Source organism: Juglans microcarpa x Juglans regia, chromosome 1D (genome assembly GCF_004785595.1).
Source record: "Juglans microcarpa x Juglans regia isolate MS1-56 chromosome 1D, Jm3101_v1.0, whole genome shotgun sequence".
NCBI lineage: Eukaryota > Viridiplantae > Streptophyta > Magnoliopsida > Fagales > Juglandaceae > Juglans > Juglans microcarpa x Juglans regia.
Window position 1 is genome coordinate 28,332,998 of NC_054594.1, and position 12,499 is coordinate 28,345,496.

A 12,499-nucleotide genomic window follows, 5' to 3' on the forward strand; every position below is an offset into this window, starting at 1 on the left:
TCATGATCCTTCAAAAGTTATTTTATAGCACTGTAAGTATTTTTCCAAATAACTCTATGATTTAAATATATTTTTGCACTAACTCATATTATTGTGAACTGGTTGGACATGTCGAACTGAGTGCGAGGAGTTCGAGGGTCGGATGGATTGTGGACGGAGTTGTGTGTTTGGTTTGCATTGTTGGTTGTTGGTATGGTGTTGTTCATGTACACGGGATATTGCACGCATGATCATGTTTGTAAATGAAACTGAGTTTTCGTGTACATGCATTCATGTTCATGTGTTTTATGACAACTGGATTTTCATGTGAGAATGGATTTTTGGGTGTGTGTGTATCACGACCCCAAGCCGAAATGGGGTATTATCTCGGTGGAGCTCCTTTGATCATTTGGGAGCGGAATATACTGAGTGACGTCCCTAGGTTGTCGTTGGGCGACAATGGGATCGGACGAGATGTTCTCGTGCCGACTCCGTGGCCCCTCTGCTGGCGGGGGCTAGAGGATGCTTGGCTACGAACGCGCTGGGTGCAGAACTGGGCATCGCTCGTTGCGTAGTGGATGCTCGGCCACGAACGCGCTGGGTGCGGAACTGGGCATATCTATGAAGCCAATACGTGCGGATGATCCCTAGGGGAGATCATGGTGCATATGATTAATGGATTAATGGGCTATTTTCTGGAAAAATAGCGTGTGTTGAATAAAAGGATATTATGTGATTCATTTTCTAGGAAAATGATGTTTTATTGATTTGGGTCATTTTCTGGAAAAATGACGGGTTATTATCTTTGGGCCAAAATGAGATTTTGGCGTGTGTTGAAAAATATCTATTTTCAAGGAAAATGGTATTTTTGGATTTGACGCATATTTTGTCATATGCATGCATGTTGGTTGCATCAATATGTTTGTATCCTGAGAGTTGTTTAGTTTATACTTACCTGTGGTACCATTTTATGGTATCGCAGATTTTGATGCAGATGAAGATGACGAGCCTTAAGCTTGGCTCCGTTGAAGGAGTGATCTGAGATTGCTCCCGTTTATCGAGATTCGCTTTATCAATTATTTATGTATTTGTTTTGTAATATATTTTGGAGATGACTGTATAACTTTTTAAAGATGATTTGTTTTAAATATTTGTATTTAAAAATTATGGTACTTAGTAGACTTATTTATATTATCCGCTGCGTTGTTTATTGTATATTGTTGCATATACACACACTTGGCACTTTCGTTGGGATGTGTGACCGTGTTGTCATCATCCTGACGTTACGATTTCCATTTTTTTTGCATGTGGGAGTCGGAGCGTCACAACTATGTCATGAAATTTTGTCCTTTGCACTCTTGTATGGTTTACCATTTTTTAGCTCCGACTCCAACGGAGTTGGAAAGTCCAATTCTGACCTCCAACTCAAACCAAAGTCGGAGGCCAAGTTGAGGTCCGACTCTGACTCCGATCAGAAGTGGACTTCAACTCTGATCAGAGCTTTAGAGCCGGAGTTGGAGGTCGGAACTCTACTCGGAGTTAGGCTTCCTTAGAGTGGTCAACTCGTGGTGGTGTGTAGTGGAAGAGATGCACTGATTTGGTGATGGTGCCTAGCGAGCTCATTTTCTTTTTGCAGTCCTCTCTCTGCTCTCTGTAGAAAAATAAAATAAACTACTACTAGAAAATAGGAAAATTAAAAGAAAAAAAAAATCGCTAGAACTAAAACAAGAAGAAAAAAATAAAACCCAGTAAGAGAGAGGTCGATGAGTCCAAAGAGAGAGTGAGAAAGGGAGGAATGAGAAAAAAAAGATTGAGTGAGAAAGGGAGGAATGAGGAAAAAAAAAGGAACGGAAGAGAGAAAAAGTACAAAGGGATATAAAGAAGAATTGGAAAGAAGACAGAGAGAAAAAGAGGGAGTGAGAGTAGAAACACTATAGCTGGGCGATCTGAGTGGAAGAAATGTATATATTTATTTATTTGTTGATGAAGGTAGATGAAAGGATGGTGGACCCTTCAACTATCCTTTGGCCATCACTTGCACCCTTCAAAACTTCATGATGGTTCCCAACCACTCATGCCACAAAATAGTGCTGCACCGACATTGCTTTTGCATCTAATACTTGGCTCTCACTTGACCCGACATTGCTTCTTCTATTAACAAGCTTTCATAGTTCGTTGCTTTTTCTATTAACAAGCTTTCATAGTTCATTGCTTTTTCTATTAACAAGCTTTCATAGTTCATGCATCGAAGACCCGACATTGCCTTTTCTATTAACAAGCTTTCATACTTGGCTCTCACTTCGCCATTGCCAAGAGACTTTTTCGATATTTCAAGCAAACCATCCATCATAGCCTCTTTCCTAAGGACCCAAACCTTTTTATAACATTGATTAGGCCTCGATGACTGATCCTCTTCTTTTGCATATACTGTGTTCCTTGGTGAGAATCCCATTTCTTGGACTTCTCACAAACAATGATCCCTTGCCCATTCCTATATATATAGGAGTCTAAGATCACACTTTTTTCACTGTTAGATTTGAACTTTCTTATAAGAATGAGTCCCTCCTTTGAACTTAATGCCAACATAAAACAACCTCATCTCCAACTTTGTGATAATATTGGTGTTACTAATTTCAATGTTGATCCTGCCCTTGACTTCTACATGAAACATATTATTATTGATCTTCACTTTGTCTGTGACCATGTGAACAAAGGCTTGCTAACAGTCTCCCATGTGATAAACTAGCTGATATCTTAACCGTGCCTCTTATCTCTTCCATGGTTCTAGACTAGACTATTCGAGACTGGTCATGTCTCCGAGTATTAGAGACAAAGCTTCATCTCATACAGAACCAGCCTTATATAAAACAAAAGCCATGGGAGTCAATTCACACAAGCAAGAGCACCTAAAAGCGGACCATGGATCCATTAATGTAGAACCATATCATAGCATTGGAAGTCTTCTCTCTTGTAAATATTGAAACTCAAAGTGTGGAAAGACATTGATTCAATATATAGGCTTTGTTTGTACAATTGAATCTAGTTTTGTAAGTTCTTCGTTAGACACACAGTAGGATGGTAGTGTAGAGAAGATTGATATTATCTGAGCCGGGACTGCTGCCTAAGCTAGCTAAAAGTGTTTGCTTGCTAGCCTTATATTATCATGGTCTGAATTTTTTGTTGGGTAGATCTTGATAGTTGTCTTTTGAAGTGAAATAGTACGATGGTAGAGCAAAGAAGACTGATCTTATTAGAGAGCGTCTTACCAAAGATAAATTTTTGGCTTGCTAGCTAGCCTTGTATCTTGGTACGGAATATTTGCTTCATAGATTTTGGTAATTATATTTTGAAGTACTAGACATATATATAGTAGGATTGCAAAGAAGACTTACCTTATTACAGCTGAGTGTAATGCCTAAGAAAAAATTTTACTTCCTAGCCCTTGGTCTGGATTTTGGTAAGTATTTCTTCAAAATCTTTTTTTTTTTTTTTTTTCCTTCTTCTCCTTCTAGTTACAGTGAGTGCCAATCCCAAGTTTTCTTTTTTGAATGGCTCTCTCACTGAGAAGACCTATATATCACTATATTACACAAAGTCACATCTTCGTAAGTTTATTTTGTAAATCTTTTTGTGACTGTAACACTTTTTAATAAAAGTAACTTCATAATTTGACATATTACATCAATACGTATCAGTTTGTGAGTTTACTTTTATGAAAGCATTTCTCCTATTTCTTATAAATTATGGCCATTAGTGAAGAGAAGTTCTCAAGAGAGGAAACTATTGACCAGTATGGATAGTTGAGTTATTGAGAGATACGAATGAATCCAATTAACCATTTTGAATTTTAGTGTTGGGGAAACACACAGTAATAAAATAAAAATTATAATGAAATTAAAATTTAAATAAAATCAGTTTGGACTGAAGTATGTAAATATTGTTATCTTTAAAGAGATTTAAATCCTTTGCAGTATATAAAGTTTTAAATGAACTGATACAACAAACCTTCTTTTGACTTATCTTCTTCAATATACAACAATCCATTATTATTATTATCATATAGCTCGAAACAATTTTGTACGTGGTTGAGCTAAAGCTAAAAAAAACACGTATCTTTGTTGAGTGGCACTACAGCCACGACTCCCAGCTACTATTAGTGGTTTTGAGATTTTTTTTTTTTTTTTTGTATTTTTTTATACATTTAAATATTTTTTAAAAAATAAATAAATTCATAATATTATTAAAAAGTACTTACTTAATTATTACAAAAAATAAATAAATAAAAAAATCACAACGATAAAAGCAAACGGTAGAAACCATTGGTAAGAGTAGTATTACTCATCTTTGTTTTAAAAAGTTGGTGAAAAATATCTGCACTATGCTCTTTTTATTTGAGAAAGTTTACTATGCTGCCCCAAACATACCGCTCAGTTTGACCGTTCGGTATTTATTTATTTTTACAAAATGATGAAGAAATTAATTTTAAATGTATTGATATATTTTTTATTTTTAAAAAAATATTTAAATACATTAAAAAATGTGAATAAAAAAAAAGTTACTTTTGCAACTAAGGGTAACATTGAGTAGTGCTTCTCGAGCAGTAGAGTAGCACCGCTCTTTTCATTTTTACAAGTCATGCTATAGCTAATGACATCGTCACTGAGGATGCTTATCGAGAAGACAAAAAAAGAAGGAAAATGCTAGATCTTCCGCTCGAGGCTCCCGTTGGGGTCTACCAATGTATTTTTATGTGTTTTTTTAAATTCTTTTATTATATAAATTTTTTTAACAATTTAAATATTTAAAAAAAATCATTATATTATTAGAAAGTATTTTCTTAATCACGAAGTAAAATAAAAAATTATAACGTGATTACGAAAGTATTTTTTAATGATTTTTTTTAACTTTTTGATTAAAAAAGTATTTTTTTAATGATATTTTAAATTTATTTTATTTTTTTAAAATATTTAAAAGTATTAAAAATTTATATAAAAAATAACTTAAAAATATATATATATAAAATAATACTATACTCCAACAGGAGCGCCCAGCGAAAAATGTAGCATTGTCTAAAAAAGAAATTCATCTGCATTATGCCCTTTTCATTTCTACAAGTCATGCTACAGCTAACGACATCATCACCGAGGATGCCTAACGAGAAGACAAAAAAAGAAATTCTATTTTTTGTACTTTTCAAACATATTTTTAGACCCTTCAAATATTTAAAAAATAAAAATAAAAAGTATAACACCGTTTTCCTTTCTACAAAACATCTCTCAATGAATAGTTTACTATCAGTCTACCACTCTTTTACTATTTTATATTATATCTGAAATTTTTATTTTTTTCATATTTTTTGCAATATTATTTTAACATCTTAATTACAAAGAAAAAATTAAAATAATATATGTAATTTTACTAATAATCACTTCCTTAATTATTAAACAAAAAAAAAATTAAAACAATAAAAAATAGTAAATGAGTGATAGAAAATAATAAAGTTGCGTTTAGATGTTGAGTTAGGTTGGATTTTTTATGAATAATAGTGAGTTGGGATAGTGAAGTGAATTTTGTTGGGTCCACCTACGATGAGTTTAAATATGTTTTGATATTAAGATGAATTTAAATATATTTATAAAAAATTGAAAAAAATTATGAATCTTCTTGTAAAGAAATATTGAATTAAAAAAAATTATAAGACTCACGTGTAAAAACATTTTAAATTAAGATAAATTTAATAATTTAAAAATTAAATTAAAATTAAAATTAAACTGCATTAATCTCAATTAAATCTATCAATCAAACGGGCCTAAGTCTATCGCTATCTCTCTATGAAAAAAATCAGTCCTTTCCGTCTTTAGACTCTTAAAACTGACATCAGTTTGTATTCTCTAGGTAACCTCGCCAGAGTACGAGAAATAAATGACAGGAAGTAAAGCCTCAATAAACGTGCAAGAAAATTATGAGAAACAAATGATGCAAACGTAAAAGAGACTCACGTAAAAGGGATTACAATTAAGAAAAGAGAAGTGTTACACTCACAGCAAGAGATGGGTCCCGATAAGAACAATTAGTTTTTTTCATTCATTTTTTATGCCTTTAAATATATATATATATTTTAAAAATTCATAATATTATTAAAAATATTTCTTTAATTATTAAATAAAAAAAATTGTCAGGACGTAATCGAGACCCAACTAAGACTGAGCAAAAATCTAAAGATTTGGATTCGCTTCGACTCGGATTCGGAATTTTTTTTTCTTGAAAAGTTAGAGTTGGAGTCAAAGGCGAAGGTGTAGATGGACTGGGTCCTGCTCTGCTCCGATCCGACTCCGACTTTGCCCTCCGACTCCAACTCTGACTCCTCCTCCGATATTATACATATTTTATAAAATATATGTATTTTTCTATTTATTAATCATATAAATTTTATATAATTATATTTTATATAGTTAGTTAAACTTATGAATAATATCATAGCATGAGCTAATTATATAAAATAATATATTTATAGTATAATATATATAGACTAAATTGATTAACAATAGTTTAGTATATGTAAATATTATACTATTACAATATTACTGCCATGTAACACTAAATTACTAATGTATTATAGCATGTAATAGTAATGTATAATAATTAAAGTATAATAAGATATAATAGTCATGTATAATAACCAATGATCCTGTTAAGGACGTGTTTCACACCACCAACCTCACGAATGACCTACAACTAATAAAGGGCCAGCACTGGTTGCCCTATGAGTCTCCGATGTCAAAGTCAGTATAGCAATATGAGAGTAAGTATATAAGTAGCCAATAAATCGAGTAAAGTATTTGTTACTCCCTGTAGGCTATTTATAAAGGTTATTCCTTGGAGTGATAGAGTCAAATTTGTCTTGTGAAGCCTTTTCTTTTTAAGAGTCCGAGTCTATCTCTTATTAGGAGCCTAAGTCATCTCCCTCATAGGAGTCTGAGTCCCTTCTTGATTTTATCTCTTAACTAAAATTGTGGGGCTCAAATATCCATTTCAGTTACCTTGCTAATTTTCTTTGTGCTAACATATGGGAAATTAAATACTTTACATTCTCTGTACCTGCCTTTTACCTTATTGGCTCGTGGGCATCTGCTTGCTTTTATTTTTCCCTACCCTGTCGAGGATCCATGCTAGCTAGTGTGTGTGTGGGTGTCTTCACTTCCTTTTGGTTAGCTAACAGTTGGCTACACCGTGAACGAGGCTCGACTTTTGGTGGCTCGACCTTTTGGTTGTCTTGGAAATCTTCAAGTCAACTATGATAGAGGTAACTTGGAAAAAAAAAACAATTCTGGTAACTGTGCTCGGTGATCATTTTTTGTTTTCGGTGGCCTTAGAGGATTTCGCCCTGTGTTGTATTTTTTGTTGGCGTTTTTCCATTTTGATGTAGATGTAAGAGTTTGATTATTTGTGTGAATGTTTGCCTAAGAGATTGTTTATTGTCGGCGGAGAGTAATTGTTTTTGTTTATTGGTTTTTGGTGTGTATTTTTGTGATCGTTTTTGCTTTTATGGGTAGTAGTGGATTTACTGCCCCTTGGTGTAAATTGTTGTTGTGTTCTTATTTTGTTGTTGGTGTTCGTTGGTAGTAACCCGCACTTAAGTGATCAGGGAGCCCGTTGACTCCCTGAATCCACATTAAGTAGTTGTTGAGCCCATCGACTCGTTCTCGAAGGAAACCCGCGCAAGGCGGTTGTGGAGCTCAGTGTCTCATTCCAGAAGATAACTTTGGAAAGGGTCATGTGATCTTCTGACCTCCACGCTCGTTTGATGGTAAACTCTGGAAAGGGTCGTGAAGGTCAGAAGACCTCTATGCCCATTTGATGGTGAACTCTAGAGAGGGTAGTGTGGGCTTCTGACCTTCACGCTCGTTCGATAGCGATCTCTGGAGAGGGTCGTGTGGTTTTCTGACCTACGCCTGTTTGATGGCTATGTCTGGAGAGGGTCGTGTGGTCTTCTGACCTCCAAACCCTTCTTGATTGCTGAGTGGGTCATGGGATTCTTTGACCTCCACGCCCTTCTTGATTGCACCGCATCTTGAGGGATTTTCACTAACACAAAATATGTACGTGTAATACAATTTACAAGTTTGAGATTTGTAAACCTAAGTCATCCTGTTAATGTGTAGTGAAGGTTGGTGATACATGGGCAATGCTCGTTGGCCACCATGTTTTGGCAACGATGAGAACATGGGATGCTCGTGATATTGAAAAGTCTATTCTGATGACAACAATTTAAGATGGCGAACAATGCTTGAAAGGAGAGGCAACCGATGTTTCACGCCACATAGGTGATTTCCAGCAAAATATATTCCTGAGACGTATAGACACTAAATCTTCGTCGAATCTCGATGAATTTTGTGGAGAAAATCTTCAAAAAATCAAATTTGTTAGTAAAAATAGCAAGTTTGAAAGAGATGAACCCGAGTAATTTGTCCTGATTGAGATCATTCGCTGTGAATTATTTTTGGATGGGAAAATTGACCGTCTTTGAGCTTTTGACCATAATTGTCTGTCCTCTCTCTTTTTTTTTGGTTCAACTAAAATCATCAAACTAAATACAAGTGAGTAAATACTGAAATAGTGTTTGAAAATAGAATTCAAGACCTAAAGAAAATCTATATCCCGGTTTAGGAATTGAAGAACGCCACAAAAACCCATTCGTATTAATCCACACTTGAAATTGCATATTAACTTCCTATAGTTTCACTTGTGCATATATATATATATACACCAAAATTAATGAAATAAAAAAATAATAGATTAGTACATAAAATTCTTATCTTTTTTTTTTGGAGATGGTCTCATGAGTTAAAGAACCTGGACTTTTGTAGATGATTGTCATTTGCAGATGATCGCGTTATAATTGACGTTTGAAAATCATGTTGAAGTCTGCTGGTATATGTTAATTATTATGAATAATATTTATAGACTAATAGTCTAGTATGTGTACACATCATAATATCACTAATACGCTATCATACATATTACATATGTTAGGATAGATAAGACTTGACCAGCTAATAGTTAGTCATGTACCATGGTACAATGCATATATTGTAAGACTAGCAATCTATTATCTAGATTATTGAGTAATGTGTAGTTTATAACTATTAACAATTGCTCTATCTATGTATATAATTACACGCCATTTTTTTTATACGAATTCCACTCAATTTTTTTTAGTTACATGCTACCATACAAGAATCTAGATAATAGATTGCTAGTCTTACAATATATGCATTATACATGGTACATGATGAACTATTATCTAGTCAAGTCTCATCTATCCTAACATATGTAATATGTATGATAGCGTATTAGTGATATTATGATGTGTACACATACTAGACTATTAGTCTATAAATATTATTCATAATAATTAAGATATACCAATAGAGTATTGAATATAACTATATAAGTTATAATATGAGTATATATGATCACTATATAAATAATATATATTTTTATAACTTGTTTATACTAATCTTAGAGTCGGAAGTACAAGTCGGAGGCAGATCTCGTTGTGGAGCCTCAAGTCAAAGTCAGAGGTTAGAGTCAGTCAGGAAATAACTCTAACTCTTATTCTAATTCCAATAAAAATGACATTAAAACCTCGTCGATAGTGCGGAGTCAGATAATTGGAGTTTTGCACAACCCTACTACTACACAGTCAACTACCCTGATGAATTGTTTTTATGAGCAGTTACCCTAATAATTAATTGAAAGCCCCCCACCAATTACTACATAGTATAAGTGGTAATATATGACACAATATGTGAATTTGACACGAAATAAGTTGGTTTTGGTTTGATATAAATGAGTTTGGGTTAGAACTGATTAACCCAATAAGGCATGATTAATAAATGAGTCAATAGCTTGAAACCCACAATCAACCCATATAATATGAATCAATTCTATTTTCAAATTGAAAAAATGTATAATTTTACATGCATTGTTTTGTTGTTGGGATGTATTATTAATATTAGTATTTGACTAAATATCTCAACTATTAACCTTTTCTTTGTTAATATGTAATTTGATTTTATGAAAATATTAATTTTCTTATATATTATTGATTTGAATATTGATAATAAAATATTTTATCATAAACCTAGTTGTAATTGTGAATGATTTATATAACTATCCATGTATTATATTTGAAATTATAGAGTTATGCTACCTCATGCCCTATACACTCACACCTTAAACGTGGTCACCAAAGTGGGTATAATTTTTTTTGAAACATTTTTCCAAAGACAAAACATTACCTAGAGACAAAAAATTTCTCCTTCGGGCTTTGATAAACATTTGTTTGGTTGTTCCAAACATGGTAGAAGTGCATGAATGGTCAGGCTCCCAAAGCAATAATAATAGATCAAGATCGGACAATGAAAAGTCCAATTGCCATTGTATTTCCAGATAGTCGTCATATATATTGCCTTTGACACATCATGTGGAAATTGCTAGAGAAATTTGGAGAACACTCCCAATTCAACGCAGGATTGAAGACTTCCATTTAGAGTTATCTATATGACTCACAAACTTGTGGAGAATTTGAGGATAAATGGGGGCAACTGCTTGATACATACAAGCTTGGATCTAATCTTCATTCTGACTTCCAGAATTTTTGTCAGTGCTATTTCAATAGGTATCTGTCATTTTGGAATAAGTACTTATTGCAGACTGCTTAAAAGATTCAAGTTATTTGAAGAATATTGATCTAGTTATGGGTTCATCCTATATTAGGATTTTAAAGTTAGATTAAGTACTGAACAATTCTTTTGTTTCTTTATGAACATGTGGTGTAAGCATAGCAAACATGGTTAGAAGTACTAAGTAGCATGAGTACATGAGATTTGAAAACATCTGCACATCCATTGGATGCTAGAAGGGCAAGACATGAGGACATTGAGAGATGAACTAATTTCAATGAACATTAATTTATATGTTGTACTAATTTCAATGAACATTAGCTATGTGGACTCTTAAATTTTCTGTGTGGGTGTGTAAATTTTCTATGTGGGAGCGACTAGGTCCTACTTTATATCGTTGATTGCTAAGTTCATAATCTTGACCTCCTTATTTTGGTAGTCTTGTTGTATTCTTTACCACATGAACAGTGGAGTTAATATGATAATTGGGTTCATTTGGTAAGCATTTTCAAGGTCACTTTTGTCGTTTTGGGGTCTATTTTTAGGATAAATGTAGCTGCTTGGATATGCCATTATAAGTATAGATTTCCACTTTTTTGTTTTGGTTGGTGAAGTGCTGAGCTTCTCATTTGTATTCCAGACCATATAGTTTGAAGTGGAGTTAAATGAAAGTAGTGATGAATTCACTTGTTTCACTTTGTCCATTTCTCTCTGTTCTCCCCACCTTTATTTGTGTAGCTGCAAGTCGAATATAGAGCTTGATGGGAGACTCTCACTACTCATAAAGAGAATGAACCATTGAACATTACTACATATGTTATCTCTTCCTGCCCCCATCAAATAAGATTGACATCATACCATAGTTTTTTTTTTTTTTTTTTTTCATGTCCTGGTAATCAGGAGATGTTATGTGTAATTTAAGAGCCCCTCCATTTAAGGGTCCCTCAACACTTGAATCTTTACTTGGGAAGTAAGAAAAAAAAAAAGGGCAATGAGTTGGATAATTTTGATACAGACAAAAACTCATGCTGCTGAATATATCGTTATAGTAAATACCGATCAACTTTGTCCATACACTAACAGTAACATTTACAGTTTGATAACATTAACATTAATAACAACAACACCATACATCTTTTTTATTTTATTTGTAAGTAACACCATACATTTACAGTCCATAAAGTCATTGACTAGCTATTTACATGTGTCCTATATTGTTGATCTAAACGAACCAAAAACTATTACAATTGATAAAACATAGTATAAATACAATAATATTCATGCATATCTATTCTCTATGATTCACTTTCGAAGTCCGCTATCAAGCTTGTGAAACTCATTCTCTCTCTCTCTCTCTCTCCCCTTAGTTTATCTTCTTTTCTCGAAACTTTATATCCGCGCAACAATACATCATCATTCTTCTTTCGAACTGTATATTCTCTTATCAAAATTTTCTCATCTTTCATTTGAAGGGAGAGAATCAAACAGGGGTAGAGGACAAGGAAAGCAACCACACTAGGGAGGGGGTGATAATTAGTTGATAAACTGTGACACGGTTTCACACTGAGTTTGCCATGTCAATGGGTGTGTGGTATGTGGTTTCATACTGGACTCGGAATAGAATTTCTTGAAATTATATTAATTCAATTAAAAAATAAATATACAGATAAGCAAAATTCATTTATATGAAACTTGTTAAATAGGTTATACCCAGGTTAATCTAATTAAAGTTAACTATTAAACAGATTAAGTGAGTCGTGTCGTATTACCTCTTATTTATATGGATCGTGTTAAGGTTTAGGATCAGACTCGTTTAATTAAACAAGTTATGT